The sequence below is a fragment of the Sciurus vulgaris genome (assembly GCF_902686455.1).
Source record: "Sciurus vulgaris genome assembly, chromosome: 9".
Taxonomy (NCBI): Eukaryota; Metazoa; Chordata; class Mammalia; order Rodentia; family Sciuridae; genus Sciurus; species Sciurus vulgaris.
This window is the reverse complement of record NC_136469.1, coordinates 134221267-134247422: the sequence shown is the minus strand read 5'-3', so window position 1 is coordinate 134247422 and position 26156 is coordinate 134221267. Positions and strand designations below refer to the sequence as shown.

The 26156-nt window shown below is 45.9% G+C and overlaps 1 protein-coding gene across 9 annotated transcripts in view; it reads right to left on the bottom strand.

Annotated features, from left to right (window-relative positions):
- Window positions 1-26156, bottom strand: part of LDB2 (LIM domain binding 2) — a 343760-nt gene that overhangs the window by 211146 nt on the left and 106458 nt on the right. The gene's annotated exons all lie outside the window — the stretch shown is intronic.

Sequence of the window (26156 nt, the reverse complement as noted above, 5' to 3'; positions counted from 1 at the left end):
GCCGTCTAACACCAGCCCAATGAGAATTAATTCTTGAGGATCTTTTTGGGGCGATTTAATAAACATACTATGGAACACAATGTGATATTTTTTAACACACAGGCTTGCACTTAATGTAAAATATATATGAGGTTTTTTTTTTTTTCTTTCTCAGCTCTCACAAGGGCCCCTTTGTACAAAAAGAAATCACAATATTTCAACCAGGCTAACAAGAATCATTTTGTTTAAATAATTTAATCAAAAAGGGATGTTCCTAGCTCTATCCTATGCGACTACTCCTATTAAAGATAAAGGTGTTGCTGGAGGGACAGATGGAGGGACAGATAGATGGACAGACAAGTTTGTGCACAAGCAACAGGCACATGCATGTGGATTGATCTTGAAGATTGTTTAAGATAGCAGGCAACCACCATTTTTATGATAAAAGAGCAACAATAAATCGTATTACAACAATTATTAAAAATAGAAAAATCAGGCAGAATGGAGGCTGTCCGCCTGGGCTCTGTTTGTTTTGGGTTGAGTTATTCTCTTGCTCATCCAGAAAACACTTTGGAACCGATCCAGCCCAAGGCAGTGAGAATCACTCTAATCCAAGGGGAGAAGGGGGCCTCCCGCAGCTGTGAGCTGGGAAGGTGGCACAGCGTCCTGGTTAAAGGAGGACTCGCACCCCAGCCCCATCCTGTGCTAGGGCTCATTAACCCCCAGATTCTTAGGCACGACCCTTCTCCAGAGCGTTGCTGGTTAGTGCCAGGATTGAGGACAACATGCTTCCCTGCTGCTGGGAGTGGGGCAGGCAGGGGATTGCCACTCCCCACTCATTTGTCGCCTCCACTGGGGCCCTAGCCAAGATACAGCAGGCCTCTGCTGCCCATGAAGTTGTTCTGCTTATGACAACATTAAGTTGTTGTCACTGGCAGGCCTCAGGAATGAGCCTTCTGTCCCAGCAAGGATAATTAAAGAACCGTGGAAGATTGATGCTGCCCTCTCTTCCAGAAAGGGAGAAGTTCAGACAAATGAATGTTTGTGTGTCCCTCTCTGGCTTCTTCCCAACAGCTACACCAAAAGCCAATGCTTGCCTTAGTAGAACAATCTATGCCTAGGACAGTACAAAGATTCACATACAAACCACTCCCTCCTCTCCTTTCAGAAACAAGGTTTTTATTGAGCACTTACTATACTCAGGGCTGCAGAATACAGAGCTTCAAGAGGGACCAGTCCCTTTCCTCAAAGAGCTGAAAACCTGCTAGCAGAAGACAGTCCAGTGAGCAACGAACAGGTAGCCTCGCTACATATGTGAGGCTACGGCCCACGGACTCAATGCTGTGTTAACTGCGGGAGCTTTTAGAGAAATCAGTGAACTTGAAAGTGTAAGAATCAGTTACGAAAAGAAGCTCTCTGGGAGCCTGGAGGCTTCGGTTTGTTTAACTTCGAATTGCTTCACATATGGAAAAGGCGTGGCCATCTACCACACTCTGTTCGATATTCTGTATATTCTTCTACTTCATCCACACTACTACCCTGTTTTCAATTTTGCTTTTTCTCCAACACAAACACAAGCTTCTTGTGAGCAAGGGCTTGGGCTTTGTTCCCTGCTCCACCTACCAGTCCCCAGCATGGTGTCTAGCCCACCGTGTACTCAATAAAATAATTCAGCGAATGAACGAAGCTGCTCCGAGTATTATTCCTACTTTGCAACTGCAGAAACTAACACTTAGGTGGTGGATGTCCCTTACCCACCCACACTCAGCCAACCAATGGCAAAGAGGGGATTTAAACACAGATCACAGAAATCCCAGAGCTGCCTCTACCTGGGCTGGCTGCATTACCCGACAGTCTTTGGGAGGTGGTACTTAGAATTCAGAAGGAAGGAGGCAAGAGCCAGAGGGCAGATTTTGTCTCAGGTTGGTTTCTTCCCTGGGTTCCTTATTTGTTGTACAGATCTGCCGCCAGGACCCACACAGGAAAGAAAGCCTGGGACTGCTACGTCCCTGATGGGATTCATCCCCCTGGGGAGTGCTGGCTTCTCCCAGCCACTTGAACTTGGGAGACTTATTTTAATTCCTGAGCCCATTCTCTTATTGGAAGTTGAAGACAACAATGACAAGAATAGTAACAACCATCCGGCAGGAGGGCGTGAGGACTCAGTAAGCTAGTGGGTACCAAGGTCCCACGTGACTCCACAGAACATGGTGAAGGTCAGTAAGACTTCTCTGCCTCGTCTACCATCTCTAACATCACTTCTAGGGCCAGAGACACTCCATGTTCTAAAGAACCGTATCAGAAATAAACTTGACGAAACAATCTGTTTGTAAATGAACAAACAACAGTCCCGTCGCATGGACTGTTGGCAACCTGCTTACTTAGTAACAGCATGTGTGTGCCATGCTGGGATCAGCCCAGTGTAAACCTGAACACTCCCCTGGGCCTGGTTCATTAGAGAGCGGCCAGCCACCAGATCAGGTCTCCAGCTCCATTTCCTAGAACCCACCCCTTGGTCACTGGCACATCGACTGGAAAATGAACCCATGAAAGGCAAAAGCCAAGGAGAGACCAGGCTGACCTGGGGCCACTTGGAGAAAAGAAGACTCTGGCTAAAATGAGGCACAAGAACTGTCCACGAGGAGCCATATGGTTGTACGGGGCAAGGTAAGTGACATCACTGGATTCAAACTAACTGTGACGGAACAGGGGGTGAGTGGACATCTCAGGAAAGGTTTCTTAGGAGGAAACATCAAGTAACACACATGAAAATAACTGACTTTGATCAAAAATTAGAAGAACAGCCCCCAAATAAAAATGCAATATTTAAGTTAATGATGAAAGGCACATAATAGTTAGGCAAAATAACGTTTTCTGGTTGAACAGATGAATGAAATTCCTTATTGTCACATCACAAACCTAACTCAGGATGTTCACTGTACAAAGTTGCCCAGAGATCTCAATTGCCGACTCCAGGGTCTCTTGGCTGATGATTTTGGACTGAGGGAACAATTCTTTGCAATATTTTAAAATTATAATTATATCCCTCTCCCTCCCCCACCAATTTGAAGCTTTTGAGTGAGTCCTAAGCTATGAGAGGACAAATGTCTCAGTAGAAAAGGAACAGAGGGCGTACAACTTGAAGGAAAAAAATATGGAGTACAGGCCAGTCTTAACTGGCCGTATGTGATGGAAGTTGATTGTGGACAGAACCCACATTCGAGTTAATGAGGCACCCACCCATAACCAGCAATTCTAAGTGCATTACCTGTATTGAACCATCTTAGATTCACAACCATCCTAGTTACTATCAAGGGCAGAGCCAGCAGTCTTAGTGAGAATTCAGGTTCCTAACCTCTGAGTTACATTGATGTAAATACATGAATTCCGCATCTTACTAGCTGAGCGACCTGAGTCAATTTCCCTACCTGCATTGCATCTGTTTGCTTATTTGTTAAGTGTAATAATAAAGTCTGTGGACTGGGTGGACTAAGAAAGTCTAGCATAGCCTAGCGCGGTGGTGCATGCCTGTAATCCCAGCAGCTTGGGAGGCTGAGGCAGGAGGATTTCAAGTTCAAAGCCACCCTCAACAAAAGTGAGGCACTAAGCAACTCAGTAAGACCCTGTCTCTAAGTAAAATACAAAATAGGGCTGGGAATGTGGCTCAGTGGTCGCATGCCCCTGAATTCAATCCCTGCTACTGCCACCCCCCTCCCAAAAAAAGGAAATCCAACACATAGTAGCTGACCAATCAATGTCATCTATTAGTATTCATTATTATCTTATTTAACCCTTATTTGTCGATCATCTGAATTTCAAAAAAGTTAAGGTACTTAAGCAAGACCAGACAGTAAACAAATAGTGATAAAGTTTACATACTAGCCTAACCCCAATGCATGCTTTCTTTTCCAAATAAATCTGCTTGAAAAGTGATTTTCCACCTTAGGTTGAAGACCTGAGTGCTACCCAAGAGCTGGAGGAAGCAGTCGGTCAGCACTGGTCCAGAAGCATCCTCCCAAGGTCATTTTCGCCTCCTGCCTTTTCTGGGTCAGCACCCTTTGCTCCGCAGTCACATGGTTTCCCTAAGAATAAACTTCCTCTCTGAACACCTTTCCCTGGCATTTGGCTGCCTGGCATGTAGCAGCTGGGATCAGTTACACAACTTTGTAGAATAGATTTGCATAATAAAGAAGCTAGGTCTTTAAGAAATGCAGCCACCAGGACCTGGTGGAATCAATCAGAAATCCCCGTCCAGGATCTAGCCATCCAAGCTGGTGGAACTGAGTTCTTGGCCACAAGTTACCTCCTGAGTTGTGGACAATGAAAAAAAAAAAAAGTTCCTCCATTTTCAACACATCCTTGTGCCATTCAGAAAGCAAGACAGAGGCTGCAGGGCTCTTCTCGTCCCCAGGTGAGGAAGGAAGAGGGGCCAAGGAAATATAAAAGGAAGGGCACCAGTTAAAATTCAGCAGTTTTGTGTACAGGCTAGGTTCCACTTCTTGACTGTAAACTTTGGCCCAGCATCACTGGAAAATGGAAGAGCCATGGAATTCACAGTTCTCCTGTTAGATCACGCAGTGTGGCCAAATTCAGGAGCTGCATGAGTCACGTTCTCCAGGTTGTTCTCAGGCAAGAACTCCAGAGCAGCTCACCAGGTCTGGTCTCCCCGCAGCTTTGGAGGGACAGCAGATGTGCCTGTCCACTGTCACTCCACACAGGCAATGAATGATTTGAAGTCAGCTAACGTGGAAATTCCCCAGGAGATGGACGAGGACTAACCAGGCAGTCAAGATTATTTTGGGGGACTGCTGAGTAAAGGCCATGGTACATCCCTTACAGCCCAACCGGGAGCCTGGGGTCCTGCTCCCAGCTGTGTGGGGTGGGCATGCGCACCTACTGCCGGCAGATGGGAAAGGCAACGCTTGCTGCATACATCCTGAAAAGGTTTTGTCAGGGGAAGATCATTCTCACCACACAGCCAGGATCCCAGGTGCCCCCCAGCTGGGCCCCTGTGTGGCTAACGGGCCTCCTCCACTCACCTTGTCCAGCAAGGGCTCCTGGGAACTGTGCCCTGCCTCCCTGCCTTTGGACATCATTCTTGGGGCCTGAAAAGTCCAGCAAATGCTGAATCCAGTTCAGGGGCCCCTCTTCCACCGTCTCTGACGCTGGGGAAGCTTGCCAACTATCCCCAAGTGGAGTTCTTATTTAATTATAACCAAATGAGCCTTGTAATGTACACTTATCCACAGTTCTGAAGGCTGTGGCAGACCAGACTCCCTCCGACAGGGTCTCTCTGTCCTCGCCAGAAATTCCACCTATAAACTAGCACCCAAGAAAGAAGCAGAAAAAAGTAACGAACAGGTGGGGGCCGCCCTACACTGAGATTCGTCCTCCAGTGCTGTAGGAACCTGAGATGTGGAAGCTCAGCAGCTCAGGGACCAGGACGACGTTGATGCGACCCCTTTCCCTTCTGCGGTGCCCCAGACAAGTGGGTCAGAAGTCCATGTTGAGGCCGAACTATTGAAAAGTGTCTTACCGACTCTGCCACGCCAGAGTCTGCTCGTGGGGGCGGGGGCACTTCAGGGGAAGCTTGGTTAGAGTTCCTGATGGCATACTTTACTGTCACTCAAAAAACAGAGAGCTGAGGACAGCGTGGTGAGGACCCACGGCCCATTACCCGGAGTTCACGGTTATTGAAATGATATCTTATTTTCCTTTTTAAAAGGAATTAAAAATCATAAATAAAAATAAAACCTGGATCCCCAAACCCTACAGTATATTTCTGTCCCTTCCCCACCTCATGGATCTTCCTAGCTCACCCTTTAATTGATATATATATATATATATATATATATATATATATATATATATACACATATACATAAAATCATAGAAGATTCCATTCATATATAATTATATTGTTTTAATAATTTATTCAAATGATATAATACATTGTTTTCTTCCTTGAACATGATTGTTTAATTCAACATTGCATTTATTTTTTTCTTTATTTATTTCGTATTTATTTCTGTGGTGTCAGGGAGCCACCCCAGGCCAGCACACTCTCTCTGAGTTGCACCCCCAGCCCTCAACACTGGATTTAGAGACTTATCCATTTTCTATACTGAAGCCTCTTCTCTCCTATGTAAGCTGCATAGTGATGCATATTAAGGTAATGTTTGTTGTTGTTGTTGTTTTAGTTTTATGTAACATTTGGCTATTAATGCTCTGTAGTTTCTAATTTTTCATTCTTGCTGCCTTAAGAACCTGTGCAATATCCCTTTGGGTATCTGTGCAGGTGTTTCTGGCATGCACCTAGGTGGCCATAGGCGTGGGGTACACACTTGTCTGTAGTTTGGTTATTTCACGAGGAGGATCCATCCTGGACTTCCGGTCTGACTGATGTACAGGTAGACAAGAAACAAAGCCTCCTGCCAAATCGTGTTTTCCCAGTGGCGGGTGGTAACAGGAGAAGGGTAATAGCCAAACAGAGAGATCAGTTCTGCTAGGAGAGTGAGCATCTCCAAGTCCAAAGGAGTCGGGAATGCAATAAGAATGAGGAGGAGGATAAAGTTTGCCTATCATTTCCTTAAAGAAGACGTGTACATTAGGGGCACCTTCAACAGAAAGGATTGCTTCTTGACACTGATATAGACAGGAAACACGGGTTCTCCATGGCCCTCCAGAGTGACTCACAGACAGCCTGCTTCGGGACCCGGTGCCCAGGTTATCAAGCTTTCCAGCACTGTACACCTGCCAGACAGCTTTGGATCCAGGACTTGCTTTCCCCAGAGATGGGCACTTGCAGTCCTTGCTACATGTTTCACGTCTGAACCACAAATGGTTAGTGCTCAGGGAATATTAATAGGTAAAAAGTGATTTCTTTCCCCAAAGCTAAGGTAACAGTAGCATGCAGCAACTTCCAGGTAAATATAGTGAGATTAACTCAGCCTGAATTCAGGCAGGGGCAGTGTTGCCTACCATTGTTGTATATTTTAATTAGGTAAAAAGACCCTCGAAGCGTCTCCATTCTCAATAGTTCCCCAAGTGCATTTCTGCGACTAAAACGCTGGGTCCTTTTGTACTGTCTCAGGTGAGGCCAAGTTGCACTGACGGCCAAATCATATCTCAGGATGAGGGATACGCTCATGTCAAACAGCAGAAGAGTCTTAATTACATTTAAAAATCTACAAAGCACTCTGCTTCTGTCCGGGAGTCTCTCCTGTCCCAGCCCTGTCCTTCTCCACCAAAAACAGAATTCTGGGGCTGGGGCTGCCCCCCGGCATCTTTAACTTAAGCAGTGACAGGTTACGTGGGATTTTTGCCAGAGTAATTATTTTTCAATTCAACAATAATGAGAAATTACCATGGCAACCACTTGTCACATGATACACATACACCCCCTCCAAAGAATGAACCATACTTACAGCATCCATTCCTTCAAAATGTGTGTGTGTGTGTGTGTGTGTGTGTGTGTGTGTGTAATTAAAATAAACAGGAAACAGGTCAGAGTCAAGAGCATTATGAAAGGATCTGGAATGGGCAGGGCCTTGATGCGTTACAGCGTCTTGTGGTTCTAGAAAATGAGAGTAGTCCACCTAGTAAGACCACCCTCTTGTACACACTAAGACTCTACTGATTTGTGTCTCACCGCGTGGTCACTCTGGCTTTGCACACATCAGCTAAATTCTCAGACGACACTGCAGAAAGAGTTAACGTGCCTCAAGTGACAAGGAGAAGAGCCTTGGCCACACCTGCCTTTCCTGCATCCGTCTGCCTGCCACACAGATGGAGGCAGGACACACAAAAGGCCCAAATCCCTTGCCTTCTGCTCCTCACCGAGTCTCCCTCACAATGAAGGAAGTGCAGGCCATGTTTCTCCTGTACTTCTGTCATGTTTTATGCATCTTCTTGCTTCCTTAATCTCTGGCCAACCTTTCCTCCAAACCTGGGTGTCTGTATGTTAAACCGTGTTTGTTCTGAATCAGCCGCGTTTAACCCTTATAGTCAACAGTCACGTGGTGCTTACTACGTACCAGCCAGCGAGCCCAACACTGTGATGCAACTCCCTAAATCTCAGTGACCCAGAGATAAGCTCTGTTATCAACCCCATTTTACAGATGAGGAAATGAAGGCACCGAGAAGTTCAACACTGGCATAAGATTGCATCGCCATCGGATGCGGAGGAAGAGTCCAAAGCAGGGACTCTGGTTCTTGAGTTTGGACTCTACGTAACCACCCACTATGCTGTTCCTTTATCTGGAACAATATCCTTCAAAACATCTTAGTCGTCTCAGCATCCACTGGATGCTAAGTGCACTCAATGTTTGGGGCTCCCCCCCTGAACACACAGCCAAAGCAAGGATTCCTACATGGAGACATTCCACATGAGACACAGAATGAGAAGTAACAGAGTCAGGACACGCTCTCGCCAGCTCATGACTGCAAAGGCAGGTAATGGGCACAGGCAGGATTTTAATTCGCTCTTTTTTAAATTTTATCTCTATGGGATTTAAAAAAAAAAAGTCTCATGTCCTATAGATCAAATTTTCCTTTTCCAATTCTTAACTCTGGTTTTGTTTATTCTTAGCTCAACTGCATTTTATTTACATCAGTTATCCTCTTAACAGAGAAATCTAAAACAGCCTGTAACCAGGATAGTAAATCGGGTGGGGGCGGAGCATCTGAGGGCTCCAGCAGCAATTGAAGGCTTCCCTCCAGACGGGGCTCGCTGCAGCCTGCTCCCTAGAACAAGAGGAAGCGGCCCTGGGAAGGAGAATACCAAAATGGCAGAAAGACAAGACCTGGCATCTGGCAGATACAGCTCTTCAGCAAAAGAAACTCCAGTGCCCCCACACCTGGTAAATTCATGTGTTTTCACCTCCATCTTCGACCCACTAAATCATTAGTTAATTGTGAACATTTCAAAGAGAAGTGCTACTTAGGATCATCTAAAAATAACGACTACCATATATATATGTATATGTAATATATATATGTGGTATATATATGTGTGTGTATGTATACATATATGTATATATACATATATATAAACATATATATATATATATATATATATGTTTAATGTGCCCAAATTGAGCCTATTGCCACTGGACTTATCACAGCTGTAATCACATAGTTTTTTTCTCTTGAGTTTGGATTACCTTCAGCATCATAAGATCCATACCTGTGTCTGGTGCATTTTGCACACAAAATACCTAATACCTGGTAGGCATGCAACAAATAATCACTCCATGATTTATATTACGTATTGTTTTCTGGTCCTCGCGTTATCCATCTCAGGTCTCTACTTCTATTATCCTGATTTAAACAGGAGAGACTGAGGCCCCTGGAGATTAAGAAATGAACCCACAGTCACAGGCCAGGTAAGCGGCTACAGTGGCACTGATGCCCTCTCTCATTCCCGCACCTTGGTTTCACCCACCGAGCTCCACGCACTGACTGTGCTAATGTGGAGTATTCTGGTGTGAAAGAAGAATGGTCTTTTTCATGTTATTTTGTATTATAGAATTTCCTATCTTATACTCAAACATGGAAACATGACTCTAACATAGCAAAAATAATACACAAAAGGGACTTATATGAAGCCACTTTGGCATGAGAAAGCAAGACATTACCCTAGGTGCACAGGTCTCCTTGGTGACAGTTCCATGGCAAGGAGCACCATGCCTCAGATGATGTCACACCACCAGGACAAGAGAGGTCCTGGGCAGCAGGGTCCTGCCACGAGGCAGGAGCTCATATATCTTGAGAAAAACTCAACATGAAATCAGGCACAAATTTTCCATTCCAACATAAATGCAGCAGGCGAGAGAAGGTTTCTGGAAAAACTTGCAAGATGCAAATGCTTCTTTTTCTGACCCACCCAATTTCATATGAACAGTTGATCAAATGACAGAAGTAATTTCTCAAGTCACCAGTAAAAGTGGGAGGAACTTGCCAGGATAGAGGCCTTAGGAAGCCACTGGAAAAGAAAGCAAGGTTTTTCCTTTTCTTCTCGGATAAAATGAAAAAAAAAAAAAAAAAAAAGATTTTGGTTCACAAAGATAAATAGAGGAAACTCAACATATCCTGCTGAAGGTTGACTGTTTCCATTCTCTTCTATTTACACATCTGTGTGCCAGGAGATTTAAGTCCTCTCTAATGTGCCAGCAACACCCAAGTCTAGTATAGCTCCCAAATTTTCCCCAGGACTCCAGAACTGTGACTCCAGCTGCCTCACTGACCTGGATTTCTTAACCAAACGGGGGTCTCAGATTTAACATTGTCAGAGCCAGACCCCCACCTCCACCCAACCCTACCTTATTCTCCCCAGCCTTTGCCATCTCCATAATGCGACTATAGTTTCCCAGTTGTTGGGGCCAATGTTTTTGACATATCCTTAGTTCCTCTCTCTCCCTAACCCTACACCTCCAACCCAGCAGCAAGTCCCCTGAATCTCCCTCCAACCGTACATGGAAATCCCCGCAGGCTTCTCTCCCTCCACCCCACCCCCCTGTGCTCCCCCAGTGACTGTGGCCTGCACAGAGGTGATTACTTCCTAACTCATCTTCTTGCTGCACCCCAGGGCCCTGAACCTGTGCTCTGCAGAAAAGTTGGGCTGATCGTGTAACCACAGCAATGAGACTGTATCCCTCCTCCTAAGACCCTCCATGGCTCCCCAGGGCCGCTGGCTGCCACGGGGCACACTGCTTGTGCTGCCTGGGGTGTTGGGCTCACTTCTCTTCACTCAGCATAGCTCACAGACCTGACTCTTGCCAGGGGACTTTCCTCCTGTCCCAGGGCCACCCTTGGCTCTGCCACAGTGCATTTGGACCAGCTATAGTCCCCCTACCCGGTGGCTGCCTTTCCTCTAGTGGTGTGAGTTTCTCCTTATTGTCATTCAAGTCTCAGTTTCCTTGTCCCCTCAGACCATCCAATCTATAGAAGTCAACATGCTGTCACATCGGTCCCTGTCTTTCTCCAGGGAAGCACATACCACTTGGTCCTGTTAGTTCGTTTATTGTCTTCTCCTCTACTAGGAAATGGTGTTCCTCGGGAGCACAGGCGCCTACTTCCTGCTTGACTGTGAAGCATACATAGGTGCCTAATAAATGACTGCCCAAATAAATGAATAAACAAAAAAGTGCATTAAACAAATGAAAACTAAGAAAAGATAAATCTGTCAAGAAGATGGCATTAATCTCCCTCTTGAGCTTCCACGGGGCAACCTTGTCTTCCCAGACCCGGACTTGGCACAGCCAGAGGACTGCAGCTACATAATAGATACCAGGAACTTACCAGAATCTTTATTCACTTTAATTTTTAAAATAAATACATGCCATGAATTAAAAGCATTAAAAATATTCATGCCCTTTGACTCAGTAATTCTATTTCTGGGAATGCATCCAAAGGACATAATCCAAAAATATGTAAATGCTTTATACGCAAAATTATTCACCACGGGAGCGTTCATAATAGGCAAAAACAAAAAGCTAGGAACAATGTGCTGATCCTACGACAGAGGAGCGAGCGATTCAAGAAATCGTGTGTCCACTAGAGAGAAAATAGGAATTTTAAAAAATTATGTTTACACGTGGTCTATAACAACACAAAAGCACTTTTACTTTCTAATGTAAAATGAAGAAAAAGGGCAGGACATGCAGAGAAGCAGGACAATATGGGGGACAGAGTGACAGAAGCAGGTATGGGAAACAAGAATGCAATAGAACATTGCCAGGGGTGACTAGTTTGATGAGGTGTGTTGGGAAAACTGGCTTTTTACTCAGTAGAGACAAATAAGGTGCATTATATCTCACACAGTCAGACATAAGTTCTGGACAAATTAAACGTCAAAAAAGAAAACCAAGATTTTCAAACCACTAGAAGAAAAGAGGAGAGAGTATCTATCTTCGGGACTTCAGATTGGCGGAGGAAGTTTCTAACACAGAGAGAGGATGAATCACACGAGAAATAAAGTCACCAAATAGCAACATCTCAGAAGACTTAAGATATTCTGTCCAAGGTTGTAGCACCAAGGACAATCTGAGAAAGGATCAGCACATAGCAAAAATAACAAGCTGCTACAAATCACTCTCACTCTAGTATAAAAGAGCCACAGATGTGAAATAGTAACAATATCAGAAAAAACAGTTGGTCAATAAACTGTGAGGAGATGCTCTGTTTCATTCATAATCAAGAAAAGGGAAATTAAGACATTGCATACCTAGTGTCAATTTGCTTTTAATTGAATGAAATCACATGTGAGGAAACAGGGGCCCTCCAAACGGTCGTTGCCTCTTGCCAGCATCGTAGAGAACCCGTCTGCCAAACCCAGCACACAGATCTACACGGCACCCAGCACCTTCCTGTCCCCTGACAACCTGACAAGCTTCCCTCTGTCCTCTCCACTCCTCGGGTGGCACCACCGTACTTGCCACCTGCATCTTGCACTCTTTCCCAGCCGCCCTCTGGCAATTCTTTAAGGTTTCCACGCCAATCCTGCCTATATCCTGAAGACGTTCCGACCTCCCAGTCTACGAGACAGCTCCATTTTTTGAATAGTGATACCTGATTCTTTAAAAAAAGTTTAAAATGAATTTGAGCCTTATGGTAACCATTCTAACAGTACCACATTTTTTTTTAGACTATTGATTACATGTTCACGTCTCAGTAACTGGAGTCTTACCCCCATGGGTGGAGACTGTCTCTCGGGTTGTTCTTTGTATTTCCATTGTTGACCTGGCACACATCCATCGTGTGTTTAATTATGAACCAAACACTGTACATTGTCTATTTCAGGCTTCTGAACAATAGTATTAGGGAGGTGTACTATTTTCCTCATTTTACAGGTGAAAAGCACAAAGCTCAGAAAGGTTACCAAATTCTCGCAGGGTTGTGTAACATGTTGGAGTCGGTGTTCAAACTTATATAATCTGGTTCCAGAACTCTTCCCTTTAACTGCTGTGTGTGTGTGGGGGGGGGGCAGTGTGTGTGTGTGTGAGAGAGAGAAAGAGCGAGAGAGAGAGAGGCGGTGTGGTGTGTGAGAGAGAGAGAAAGAGAGAAAGAGCGAGAGAGAGAGGCAGTGGCGGGGAGGGGCAGCAAGCAGGGTCAGAGCTAGAGAGAATGTGGGGAAATGCCAGTAGCAAAGGTTACACATGGATGTGCCCACATGTTCATAGCTTCACTGTTCACTAGAGTCAAAAAACAGAAACAATACAGATATCCATCAACTGATCCATAGATTTTTTAAAAATCCCATATAATGGGACACTATGTGCAATGAAAGGCCTGAGATTCTGACGGGTGCTATGTATGGAACATGCTAACAAAGAAGCAAGACGTGAAGACCAGACACGTGTGCTTCTGTTTATGAGGAATGTCTAGACTCCCGGCTCTGCCGCTCATTCCTCGATGATCTCATACAAATTACCAAGCTCTCTGTGCCTTTGCTTTGTCATCTGTAAAATGGGCATAACCATGCCTCCCGCTTCATTGTGATGATTAACTAGTTAATCCACAGGCCAGTGACCAGATCACAGTGCACAGCCAATAAAGGGCACTGCTATGGAGAGGCGGCGAAGGTCCCAAGGCCATAGATGCTGAGGGTGTAAACCACACACCAGTGATGCAGCTGGCAGCACAGCCTGCCCCCTTTGCAACCAGACAGACCAGGTGAAGACACCGATCCCATCGCTTCTTTGCTCTGTAACTTTGGGCAGGTTTTATGGGGAAAGCAGCCTCATTCGGGTAAGAACAGTTCCTAGGGTACTGTGAGGAGGATGGGATGAACTGGCGGGTTCGAGTGCTTAGAACAGTGCCTGACCCACATGAAGCACTCGAGACCTTTGTCCTTCACTATCCCCGTGGCTGCCAACGTCGGATGGCAGAAAAGGTGCCACGACAGGTTCCTGTTCTCAGAGAACGTGTGACCTGATGAGCAGGGTCCTCACACTGCTGACACAACACTGGCCCAGACAGTGCACTCTCCCTCTACTGGGTGAAAACAAGTCACTACCTGTGTCCCTCTTTAGACTGAGATGCAGACTTCTTGAGGAGAGCACTTTGATGCTTACTGTATACCTCAAGCCTTGCCCAGGGCCTGCCTGGGAAAAAGCAGGGGCCGCCGGAGGGACTTTCCATTGAGGCTCTCCTGAAGCAGAAGCATTCTGATGCCCAGGCGTCCGGCCCACGCCTGCCCCTAGTTCGGGCTGACCTGCATCTCAGGAAGCTCTGCATGGGCTAGTTTGCTTCCTTGTCAGCTGACGATCCCAACATGCAAGGCAGGAGCGGGCCTTGGGGCAGCCTCCCGTTCAGACATGTGGGATTTCTCACTCCCACTTCCGTCTCCACGGGACTCAGTAAACTGGGTGGTAACTCTGATCCTAGCACTTCTGTGCTGTGTCGCCTTAAACAAATACAAAACAAAGAATTGTAATTCTTCACAATGTCCTGAGGGGCTATGTTTAGGCCTCGGTTTCCCCATCTGGAAAATGGGGAAACTCATCCCCAGGAGGAGTCTGAGCATCTCTGAGAAGCCATGTGTCTAGAGCCCTCCCTCCTTCCAGAGCTCATGGTTCACGGAGAGAGCAGACCCTCCCCCCAACCTCGTTGAGAATAACATTTAAATAATGTTATTCAAATAAATGAAGAATAACATTTCGGAAGATCTTAGGGCTCAAGTGGAGATAATATTACCACCAAGGGCAGAAGAAAAGAGTTCACGTTTCATGGCCTTCAAGGATCACCCTACAGAGATGCAAAGCTTTCAGCCCTAGTGGCCTCTGTGATGGACGGATGCATGGTTCTTAGCTGGGACTCTGAATGTATCCACGCACTCAACTAAGGCGTGCTGAGCGCCTGCAGTATGCCAAGCATGGCCGGAGGCACAACTGGAAAGCGGAGAACAGACGCTCATCAGTCACAGAGCCGTGGGGCGGACAACCAGTGACACACAAGGCAAGTGAGTGAGACTCGCATTTACTAGGTAGAAATCGGTGCACACAGAAACATAGCAAACCAAGAACCGGGCCTGAGACCTCCTGTGGGAAAGGAGAGAGGGCAGGGGTGAGGCTGCGCTGGGAGGCCCTGCCGGATGCCTCCTCAGAGCAGGGTTTTCGCCCCGGATTCTTCGTCTTTTGAGTTGAAGAGCTCTGTCCTGTGGGGGATCATCCTGTGGATTGCAGGATGTCGCACTCCCCTCAACTGTGCCAATCAAAAATGTCTCCAGTCATTGCCAGATGGCCTTTGGGGGTGCAGAGCTGTTCCGGGTTGAGCGCCGCTGCTTTACAGTAAAGGGAACTGTGTAAAGACCCAGAAAGGTCCTGGACAGGCCCTGCAGGGGCAGGGAGAACTGGCCCAGCTTCCTCCTGCAAGACGCGTGCACCAAACAGATGTGCCCAGTGATGACTGAACTATAGCTGGGATGAGTGGCATGAGGGGAAAGGACACCATGTTGGGAAAGAGGAAGGAGGCCCACATGAAAGGGCCTTTAAACAGAGAACAGAGGCCAGAGGGACTGAAGGGTGGAGGTCAGAACAAGAGCAAGGGCAACGGCCTTGAGCAAGACCAGGTGCATCGAGGAACTGAAAGGAAGATGTAAAGGTCTGGCTGTGAGGAGTCCCCCACAAGCTCATGTGTGAGACAACACAAGAACATTCTGAAGTGAAATGATTGAATTTGGGAAGCCTTAACCCCGTCAGTGAACTAATCCCCTGACAGGGATTGACCGAGTGGTAACTGTAGGCTGGCAGGGTGTGGCTGGAGCAGGCGGGTCCCTGTGGGCATGTCTGTGGTGAGCAGAGCTCTCTCTGCTTCCCAGTTGCTTTCCTCCACCTCACCCTTCCGCCATGATGTTCTACCTCACCTTGGACTTAGAACAATAGAGTCAGCCATCTATGAACTGACACCTCGAAGACTGAGCCCCAAATAAACTTTCCTGCCCTCTAAAATTGTTCTTGCCAGGCTTTTTGGTCCTAGCAGCAAAAAACGGTTGACTAAAATAGAAGACATCTGACAAGAGGATTGGAGTCCAATGGGAGCAGACTGCAGCTGATCCTGGTGAAGACTGGGGCTAAGACTGCCATGTAGGACCGGCAGACAATGAGACACGGGACCTCCTCCTGCAAGCAATGGGCCCTTTAAGTAGGGAAGCAAGCAGTTCAGTGTTCTAGATTTCAGAGACCTTGTATGACAAGGCCAAGTAACCTCCAAAGTTTAACGGCTCTGTGACCTTGGGAAAATTCCTCCCCTATCCTGGGCCTTGGCTTTCCCATCTGTAAAATGGAATCACAATTGTATCTACTTTCTATCATGAGGATGGGGCACAATATGTGTAGACTGGGCTTAGAACTGGGCCCAGAACACAGCACGCTGAGGAACTCAGTCTTAGTTAACAGCACTCTTCGTGAACAAGTTTTAACCCTTCTTTCTTGCCTGTCTCTCGGAAGCTCACCAGCACCTGAGTGGGATTTCCTGCTGGTTTACTTTTGTATCCACCCTCGACTCTGCCCTGCCTCCCCGATCACCAGCACGGAACCGCTCTTGCCTTGGCTTGCAGCACCCCGTAATTCTACTTGTGCTGCACAGGGCTTCTAGCACACCTGGCCCTCAGATTCCCCATCAGCAAATATGTGACTTGAAATTCAGTGTCAAGGACCTGCATGCTTAAACACTTCAGCTCCTCCGCCTTATGTGTAGTCTCAGGCCCATCTTGGGAATGTCCCTTAGAATAATCAGCTGTCACCCCTGAGGGCGATCAAACCACACCTCCCTCAACACACACATACACACCCTTGCACACACACACACACACACAAAACAGAGCCACACGCCACAAACAGCAAATAGGCTCCTTCCTCCCAAGCCACACCCTCGCAGTCCCTCTGCCGAGGAAGCCCTTTCTCCAGATTTGCTCTGAGGCCCTTGCTGGCCTCCCTTCCTTGTCCTCACAGGAGGGTGGGTTCCTCCAGCAGGGGCAACTCTGTCTGCTCAACTTGGATGCCAGAGCCAGGAAGTGCCCCGTGCCACCTGGTTGAAGTCTGTTGGCAGGAGTAGATGTGACACAAGACCACATACAGCATCTCATATGTCTCACTCCATCTGTACACTAAACCACTGAGGTCAACAGGTATTTTTAAGTAAGAAAAACCAAGGCTCAAGAAGCTTAAACAAATTCCCAGTAATCAAGTACCAAAGTCATGGCCTGTCCAGGAACCTTCTACCTTCCAGGGGAGGTGCTTTTACTTTGAATAAAAGCTCCATTTCCCAAAATAAAAACCATGTTTTGATTCAAAATATGCAACAAACCACAGGTAGCACATATGTACAAAAGCATTGCCTATATATTCCTATCCTTATTATTATCACAATACTGTGAAAATATATAATAGTAAACATTTCTCTGGACCAGGCAGTATAGCAGGTACTGTGCAAAAGTGCCTTTATTTGATTCTCCCAACATTCCTACTAGGTAAATGCTAATGTTTCCAATTCACAGATGAAGAGAGCAAAGCTTAAGAAGGGTTAAATGGTCAGATCAAGGCCACTTCACTAATAAATGAGAAGGAAAATTCAAATTTAGGCCACTGGGATAGTTCATTGTTAGTGGGATATGTCAACACTGCTGACTGCTGGCGCTTGCACACCAGCCTCTCCCTGCCCTTGAACTTCAACTCACACCGTAGGATCTCCTGGCTCTCAGGCCCCTGGCTCTTCTGGGTCTCCAGGTCACCCTGTCATGCTTGGGCCTCATCAGCCTCCGGAATAGCATGGGCCAATTCCTTATAATAGAGACACCTTCTATTCTGTCTCCCGGGAGAAACCTGACTAATACCAGGGTATATGCCTAAGCCCTGGTATGTTACCATTCTCTCTATTAAATAAAACAGAACTACTTTTCCTCCAGGTAGAGAAGAGGCATTAATTATCAATAGTGTGCAGCGAGGGACTCACTAAAACATTTCGCTAGATGTTATTTGCTTTGTTCCAACATCTCAGAAGTAGCTTTTTTCTTTTTTCTTATTTGTGTACATAATAGAAAATCATACTACAGAAGAGAGGCAGGCAGAGAGATGGCTTTGGCTTTGGCTGGCCAGCTCTGCAGGCCTGACGTGCTCTGCAGGACCTTGGACAAGTCATTTCACTTCTCTGAGAAGGAAAGTCCCTCTCCTCATCTGTAAATGAGGGTTACACATACCCATGCCACCCCCAGGACACAGCAATTACATGCGATCAGGTATTGATTATTTCCAATCTCCTTCTTCCCCAAACCACCAAAAAGTCAGCAAGCAAAGGCACCCGTGGCTTCAGCATCAGTGCACCAAGAAAAACAGATATGCTTCATCTGAATCTGGTCCAGCCCTCTTAACTGAAGGCTAAAAATGATTCAGAAGTAATAAAGGGAATTATAATACATGATTGCAGAAGCTTGGAGAGCAATTCCAGCAAGAAGCAAATGATTATACATTGCAACAAATTAAAACTAAAGAAAAAAACAAAAAAAGCAAAGGCAAGGGAGAAGGAAACCAAAGACCACTCGTATCCCTTCAAAAATGCTATTTAATAAAGCAAACCCTATTTCCTATAGAATTCTAATCAAGAGGCGTTTTGGCCCCACGGAAGCAATTAGAGACATCTACGATTTCAAAAATGCAAAAACTAAGGGCAAACAACACAACTTTGTAACAAGAGGCCACTTCTCATATCCCTGCCACCAAACAGCAGGACACAGAACAGCTGACAAGCTAGTACCAGCGACACGTGGCTAATATCAGCCTGAGATGTGGCTCCCAAAAGTCAGTGCCGCCTTGCCTTTCCGCTAAAACACAAAGAAAATAAAGCTTTAAACAAAGTAAAGGGCGGACGTGAGCGCATCAAGTGAGGACAGCCTCCATGGGAGGCCACTGGGCCTGGAATTTAATGAGGAAAGAGCGCGAAAGTCTGGCTTTGCTCTCTTTGGCCGTGGTGAGAACACGGCCTCGTTCTTAGGCGGATTTGATGCACCACGGGGCTCCCCTCGCCAGCCATAAACATCTAATGTAATTTTAATTTAAGCAACAGTCCTAACAGCAGAAGCATGTCAGTCACCCTCCTAGGGCTTGGAACTCTTCCTGCTCAGACAACGAGGAACAGGACCAATTTGCCTCACTGACATCAGCCCGTCCCCTCAGCCCCTTGTGCCTGTCTCAGGAGCTTTCTTGCTGTTTCCAAACATCCCACACTAACACTTCCACTTTGGGGTCTTGCTGCTAGCTCTTTCCTGCCTGTGTGGCTTGCCCTTCATATTTGAAGATGTGTCCTTATTATTCAAGTCTCAACTGCCATGTCGTGTCCTGCTAGAAGCCTTTCCTAGCACCATCTAACTGAAGAGACACAGTCCCTGCCCATTATTCTGTTTTATTTTCTTCTGGTGTACCTATGCCATTAATATAGCCATGCCTTTGTTGGTTTAGCCCCTGTGCTAGACAATAAGCTTTGAGGAAGCAGGAATTTGTTCTTTCATTTGTTTAACACTGTGTCCCCAACCCCTGGTGCAGTGGCTGACATGAGCCAGAGTGAGTAAATAAAATGGCGGGCTGTTTGGGGTTTCTGGGTCTTCAGAAAGACTGCTTGAGTCAAGAAGTATTTATTTAATTTGCTCATCCTTTCAACATTTGGTGAGTGCACAGTATGTTCCAGGAGCTGGGGATACAGTGACGGAGTCAATCTGATCCCTGCCCACAGGAAATTCAGAGGGGAGACAGAAAGAGAAGGGAGCAGCCTACCTGTGATGTGAGGCAGGGCGGGCCGGGTGCGGCGGAGTCGCTGGCCCTTGACTACCTGGCCTGAGGTTTGAACCCCCGCGTGGAATTTCAGAGATCTCACTGTTAGGTAGGTGGGGATATCGTGTCCTGTGGCTGCTGTGACATACTGGTGGCTTAGAATAACAGAGACTCACTGTCTCACAGTCATGGAGTCTAGAACTCTGGGATAGAAGTGCCTGCAGGTTGGTTCCTACTGACGCCTCTGAGGAGGAATCCGTCCCATGCCTTTCCCCCAGCTTCCGGTGGCTTCTAGCAATCCTTGCTGTCCCTTGGCTTAGAAGCATCACTCCACTCTCTGCCCCCATTGCCCCCAGTGCGCGCCCATCTCTGTGTTTGTTTTCTCCCCTTCCTCTTCCTCTTATTCTTCTTTGTGGTGCTGGGATGGAACCAGAGGCTCCTGCACACTAGGCAAGCGCTCTACTGCTGAGCTGCACCCCAGCCCAATTCTCTTCTTATAAAGACACTAGTGACTAGATTAGGTCCCGCCATAACCCACTACGACCTTGGCTTAACTAATTACGTCTCTAATGACCCTATTTGCAAATAAGGTCATATTCTGAGGTTCCAAGTAGACATGGACCAAGGGTGGATACACTATTCAACCCAGTACAGTTGTCTACAAGTTACTCCTTGATTCTGGAAAACATATTTACTTATGTAAGCACCCAGCTGTCTGATGAGCTGCACATGACAAAACTTTACTGTCCACTGAGCACACGGGTGTGCCACAGAATGGGGAGCAACCCACATACCCTTCTCCCCAAACAAACTCACTCAATCTACCTGGGGGAAAAGGTCAGGGAGGTCGGAGGCTGGCTTCCAACCCAACTTGCTGTCCCTGCCTTCCCTGCAGCCGCCCTCAGCTGAGAACTGATTCTCATCGGCTCTGGTTTTATTTTCTAATTCAACAGTCTGGTCCATGTCCAATCCAGGCACAAGTGCAGAGGAATCCTCCCCTCAGAGATACCCCATGAAGACTCATTCTGAAGTGCTCAGGGCAGCTGAAGAAGCTGCTACAAATTACTGCTACGCCCATTTCCATGTGGCCCTTGAAATCCCAGTCTTTCCCCACTGGCTGCCTACTCTGAATCCTCAGCCTGGATCCCAATCTATTGCTTTTCTATTCCAATCACCTTCTCCTGGGACTTTTTCCAAATCAGAGTTGGCTACCATCTTAGTTCCTCCTAATGATGGGAACCACAGTCCTTGAAGCACAGAGGACCAGAGTCATCGAGTTAACTGGTCTCCTAAATAGAGTGGGCCCCAGACACCTCCAGGAAACCCTGGTCCCCAGAGATGTCAGAAGGATTCAGAAAATGGAGCTCAATGGAGAGATGAGAGATGTAAGAATTCAAAAGTCCAGAGTTCCAATCAATTATTCATTTCCCTGTATACAGGTCACTACTTATCCTTCCAAGTAGCCACTACTGTCTTGTTGATATTAAATTCCCACCATATAGGGTTAATTTATATATCACATTAAAAATAATAATGCATTTACTACAATGGAAGACACGTAGAATGTTCTCAGGCAATGCTTTCTGAATTGTACCAAGAAAATTGAAATACCTAACACAGAAATGATATGACTGTGCGAAGGGAAGAAACAGATGATTGGGATCTGGAGAGAAATACATTTATTTTCATTGATGTACAAATACAGTGTTTTCCCGTGACTTGTACCTGCTCATTCTTTAGGCAACTTAAATGTCACCTCCTCAGGTGGCCTTGTTGAACCACCATTATCTGAAAGAAGTCATCTCTCTTCTGTTTAGTCTCAATCCACTTTCCTCAAACAGATTATTACTAGAAGAACATTTTTGGTTTTATTTGCTAATGTATTGATGGTTTGCCTCCTGTTTGAAATTTTAAGTTGCACGAAGGTACCAACTACAGCTTAATCCTGGCACTCAGGACAGTGCAATACACTCGAAAAAAAAAAAAAAAAAAAAAAGAAAGAAAAGAAAAGAAAAAAGAAAAGAAAGACCCAAATTCTGCTGGAGCAAATGGAGATGAAGCCATGTTTTCAAAAAATGTTTCAAGAAAGAAGAGATAAGATTATGTATTTTGGAAAAGAAAATGAAAAAATATCAAAATAGTTTCTCACTTGATTTTTCCTAATGGAATAATAATAGTCACAAATGGCAGGGACTTTGCATATCACCTAAAACAAGTACCCAGTGGACACTTGAAATCCTTGGGCAACATTCCTGGCCATTGTATTCTGTCAACTGTTCAGTCAACAAGAGGGTCATAAAAGGGACCGGAGAAATCAATTTGATTAACTTGTCCTATTCACCACAATTCCCCTTGACTACCAGCATTAGGGCTGGTTGAACAACTGTGGGTCCGAAAAAAAAGGAAGAAAAAGGAAATAAATAAATTTTAAAAAAAGGACTTTCACACACAGCCATGTTGTCTCAGCCTTCCCTCCTCCCCCCAGTTAATCACCCTCAAGTCCCCCAAATCTTTTCTAGAAGACAGAGGTCTCAGGATCCAGGGTGGCAGGTGGGGCTAATGTCAAAGTGCTGTTTAACTGGCCACCAGGTCTGGGTCCTATGTGGATGACCCATTGGGAGGGAAATAGGCCGGCAGACGAACTCAGGCCATCCGTGCTTAGAAAGTGCATTTTGTTTCCCATAAAGGCATAAAAGGTTTCAGATAACACATTTGCTTCAAAAAGGATAGATTCTTAAATGAGAGCGATTTCAGGAAGATCGGGCATCCTGCGGTGCACTTAGGGAGGGAAAGCAAATTGCATAACCATTGCTCATCAGAGCAGCCCAGGGAGAGCTGCCAGCAGTGCACAAGTTCAAATCCCAGGCGCCCTGAGCCAAGTCCTGCTAAGAAGCTCCCTCCAGTGCTCTGCCCCCCACCGCTAGACGGCCAGGCTAACACATTCGTTCCACCATGTTTTCCTGAAAGGGGTTACAAGAAAGAAATAGAGAGAGCGTCATGAAAACCATATATTTGTCCTTTAATTATCATCCTCTGAGTTACAGAGAGAAAAGGAGACAGGGATGAAAGAATGCTGGCCCAAGGTCAGGTTCTCCAGGCTGAATTTCAGAACTGGAAGGTCCCTTAGACATGAGCTCTTTCCTCTCATTTTTTATCCACACTGAAGCTTGGGCTAACTCTACTGTCTATCATCTGTGTGGACTGCAGCAAGTTGCTAAGCCTTGCTAGCCTGTCTCCTGAACTGTAAGATGGAATGGTGACAACATTATCGGCCCTTAAATAGCTGTGATGATTAAATGATAATGCATGCGATGTCTGGAAGGGAGAAAACACTCCTCAGTGGCTAGCTATGATTATTTTATACTCAACAGTCGCTGGACTTCTCCTAGCATCAAACTCTGCTCCAAGGGATGGTGGGGATACATTGAGAAGTGACCAAACACAGACCTCGTCCTCTTGAAGGCTGAGGGGAAGACAGACAGGAAAACACAAAATGGCAAACACTCTTGATTATAGTTGTGATAAGGGCTGGTGCATAAGATCAAACGACTAGTCACAGGCAAGATTGGAATTTGAATTAACCAGACTGGAGGTTTTAAATGTTCTGCACCCCTGTTGGCATCCATACCACCCCCTCATCTGTATGAGGGAACAGGCGACATCGCACCAACACTGCCTTTGGTGTCGACAAGCCTGATATGGGAGCATCAACCCAGTCCTGGGCACCCTCCTTTTCAGTGAGATGAGTACCGTTTGGAAACAGGTCCATGAATCAGGACAGCAGAACCCTAGCAGATAAGAAAGCTCTGGAGACAGGAGAGGAAGAGAATACTGTTGCACAAACAAACAGACCAAGGTTAAAACTTGATTACACTGTTTACAAGCTGTATGATCTTAGACACATCACTGAATCTCCTTAAGCCTCAGTTTCCTCATCTGCAAATTGGTATTGATAATTCCCACCTCACAAATTCCACATCATAATTACACTTACAATTTTAAGAAATTGTACATAAGGAGCTTTATAGAATAACGCATGCAGTAGGCATTTAAGAAATGCCATCTGCTATTAGGAGGAACAGAAGAAAGCTAAAATGCAGGTCTGAAAAATGCAGATGATGTCTATTTGATGCTCCAAACCCCTCAACAGCTTCACAACCAATCTGAAGTAAAAGGTAATATCTGCTGTGTGGCCTGCAAGACCTACCACCATCTGTTTGCTCTGGTCACATTGCTCTTCTCCTTGTCCTCTCCCAAGTCACTCCACTCTAACCATCCCTCATTATACCTTGGAAACATTAAGTGCAGGCTGCCTTTGAACTTGCCTGCCCTCCTGTGGAGACAGGACAGCATAATGATTGACAGAATGGACTTCTTCATCAGACCTGGAGTCCCAGCTCTGCTGTGTACCTGGAGAATGATTTGGGGAAGTCACTTAAACTCTGTGTTTAACCTAATCACCTGTAAAATGGGAGTCATGACACCCTACCTTATGGAATATGATCTCCCTGTGAAGACAAGAAATAAATAAGAACAAATACAATTTGTTGCCTAGTTACTTAGCTGCCCAACTGATACACAATATCAGAACTCCCCATACCTCATCTCTAATCCCCTTCACAAATCTGAGAAAGCATTAATAGACCCATTTTATAGATAGGAAATTGAGGCCCGGACCAATTAAGGCACATCTAGGACTCAGTTCCAGTCCTGGCTGGTTCCAGAGGTCTTTCTACTCTCTGTGAACTCCCAAACCTGTTCACATACTCTGTGTACATCCTCATATACTGAAGTCTCTCAAATCAAGTTCAACTATGGCACTGTTTATATATTGTCCCTGCGGGACTAAGTTTCATGCAGGCCCTACATCTTCCTACTCACATAGCAAACCTGTGAGTCTCCTCCTATCCTGTACTAGAGGCCACATGGGTTGACCCAACAGTTGCCTTGTGACCACCTCATAAATAGTTGAGCAGACACTGAAAATACGTCTTCAGCGACCTAAATGCCCCCACCTTTTTTCCACATCCCTCTCTCAGCGAGCCTATACCTATCAAAGTACATCCCGGTGCCTGACATCATGGTTTATTAGGATTTTTCTTCCCAGTGTCCACCACTTCTTACCCGTCGGATAAGAGGAGAAGGAGGCAGTGCAGGTAGTTGTGCCTGGGGTCTAAGTCACTGTGCTCCTCTGGGAGGGCCAGCTTGCTGGAAATATGGGGCACCAGGCCCTGGGCTCACAGGTCATCTTCCCACATAGGAGTGTGGAAGAAGAGAAGAAGAAACAGATGCTCAGAGGCAGGGCTGGAAAGCAAACTCCAGACAAACCCACATCCTCTTGAAGTATGGTCATGTGCAAAGGGCCCCATGTTTCTCTACCAAAGGATGAAAGAAATCAATAGGTTAAATACACTGCAAAGTCAAAGAGGCCATGCAGAAGCCAAATGCTTCTTCAGCATAACCGTGGTGCTGGGCACGGACAGCCCTCATGATGACAGATGCAAAAACAAATTATGTTTTAAAAATTCCAGTCTTCATGGGTCTTGTGATGTAACATGTTAAATCAGGTAGATTTCTTACAGGCAGGAAGGTATCTTAAGACCTCCAACTGAGCCAATGCTCATGGCCATGATGACTTAAGATCTGCTTTTACTAACCTCTTGATGTTAGATTTTATTAAGGCCACTGATGCTTCACTGCCTTGTACAAATGGTGATGGTGATGGTGATGGTGATGGTGATGGTGATGGTGATGATGCTGGTGATGGTGGTGATAATGGTGATTGTGGTCATGATGGTGATGGTAGTGATGCTGATGATAGTGGTCAACATGATGATGATGGTGGTGATGGTGATGGTAGAAAAGGCGGTGATGGTGGTGATGGTGGTGATGGTGGTGATGGTGATGATGGTGGTGATGATGGTGATGGTGGTGATGGGGTGATGGTGGTTATGATGGTGATGGTGATAATGGTGGTGATGGTGATGGTCGTGGTGGTGATGGTGGTGATAGTCATAATGGTGGTGATGGTGATGATGGTGGTGATGGTGATGATGGTGGTGATGGTGGTGGTGATGGTGATGATGGTGGTGGTGATGGTGATGATGATAATGGTGGTGATGGTGATGGTGATGATGATAATGGTGGTGATGATGATAATGGTGGTGATGGTGGTGGTGATGATGGTGATGATGGTGATGATGATAATGGTGGTGATGGTGATGATGGTGGTGGTGATGGTGATGATGGTGGTGATGGTAGGCATAGTAGCCAATGTTACCTGAACGTTTTTACAGGTGTCAAGAACCAATACTAAATCCTTTACATGCTTTGACTCATTTAGCCTCATTAATACATCATGAAACAAGGGCTCTATTGTCCCATTTTACAGATGAAGAAAAAGAGATGGAGAGACAA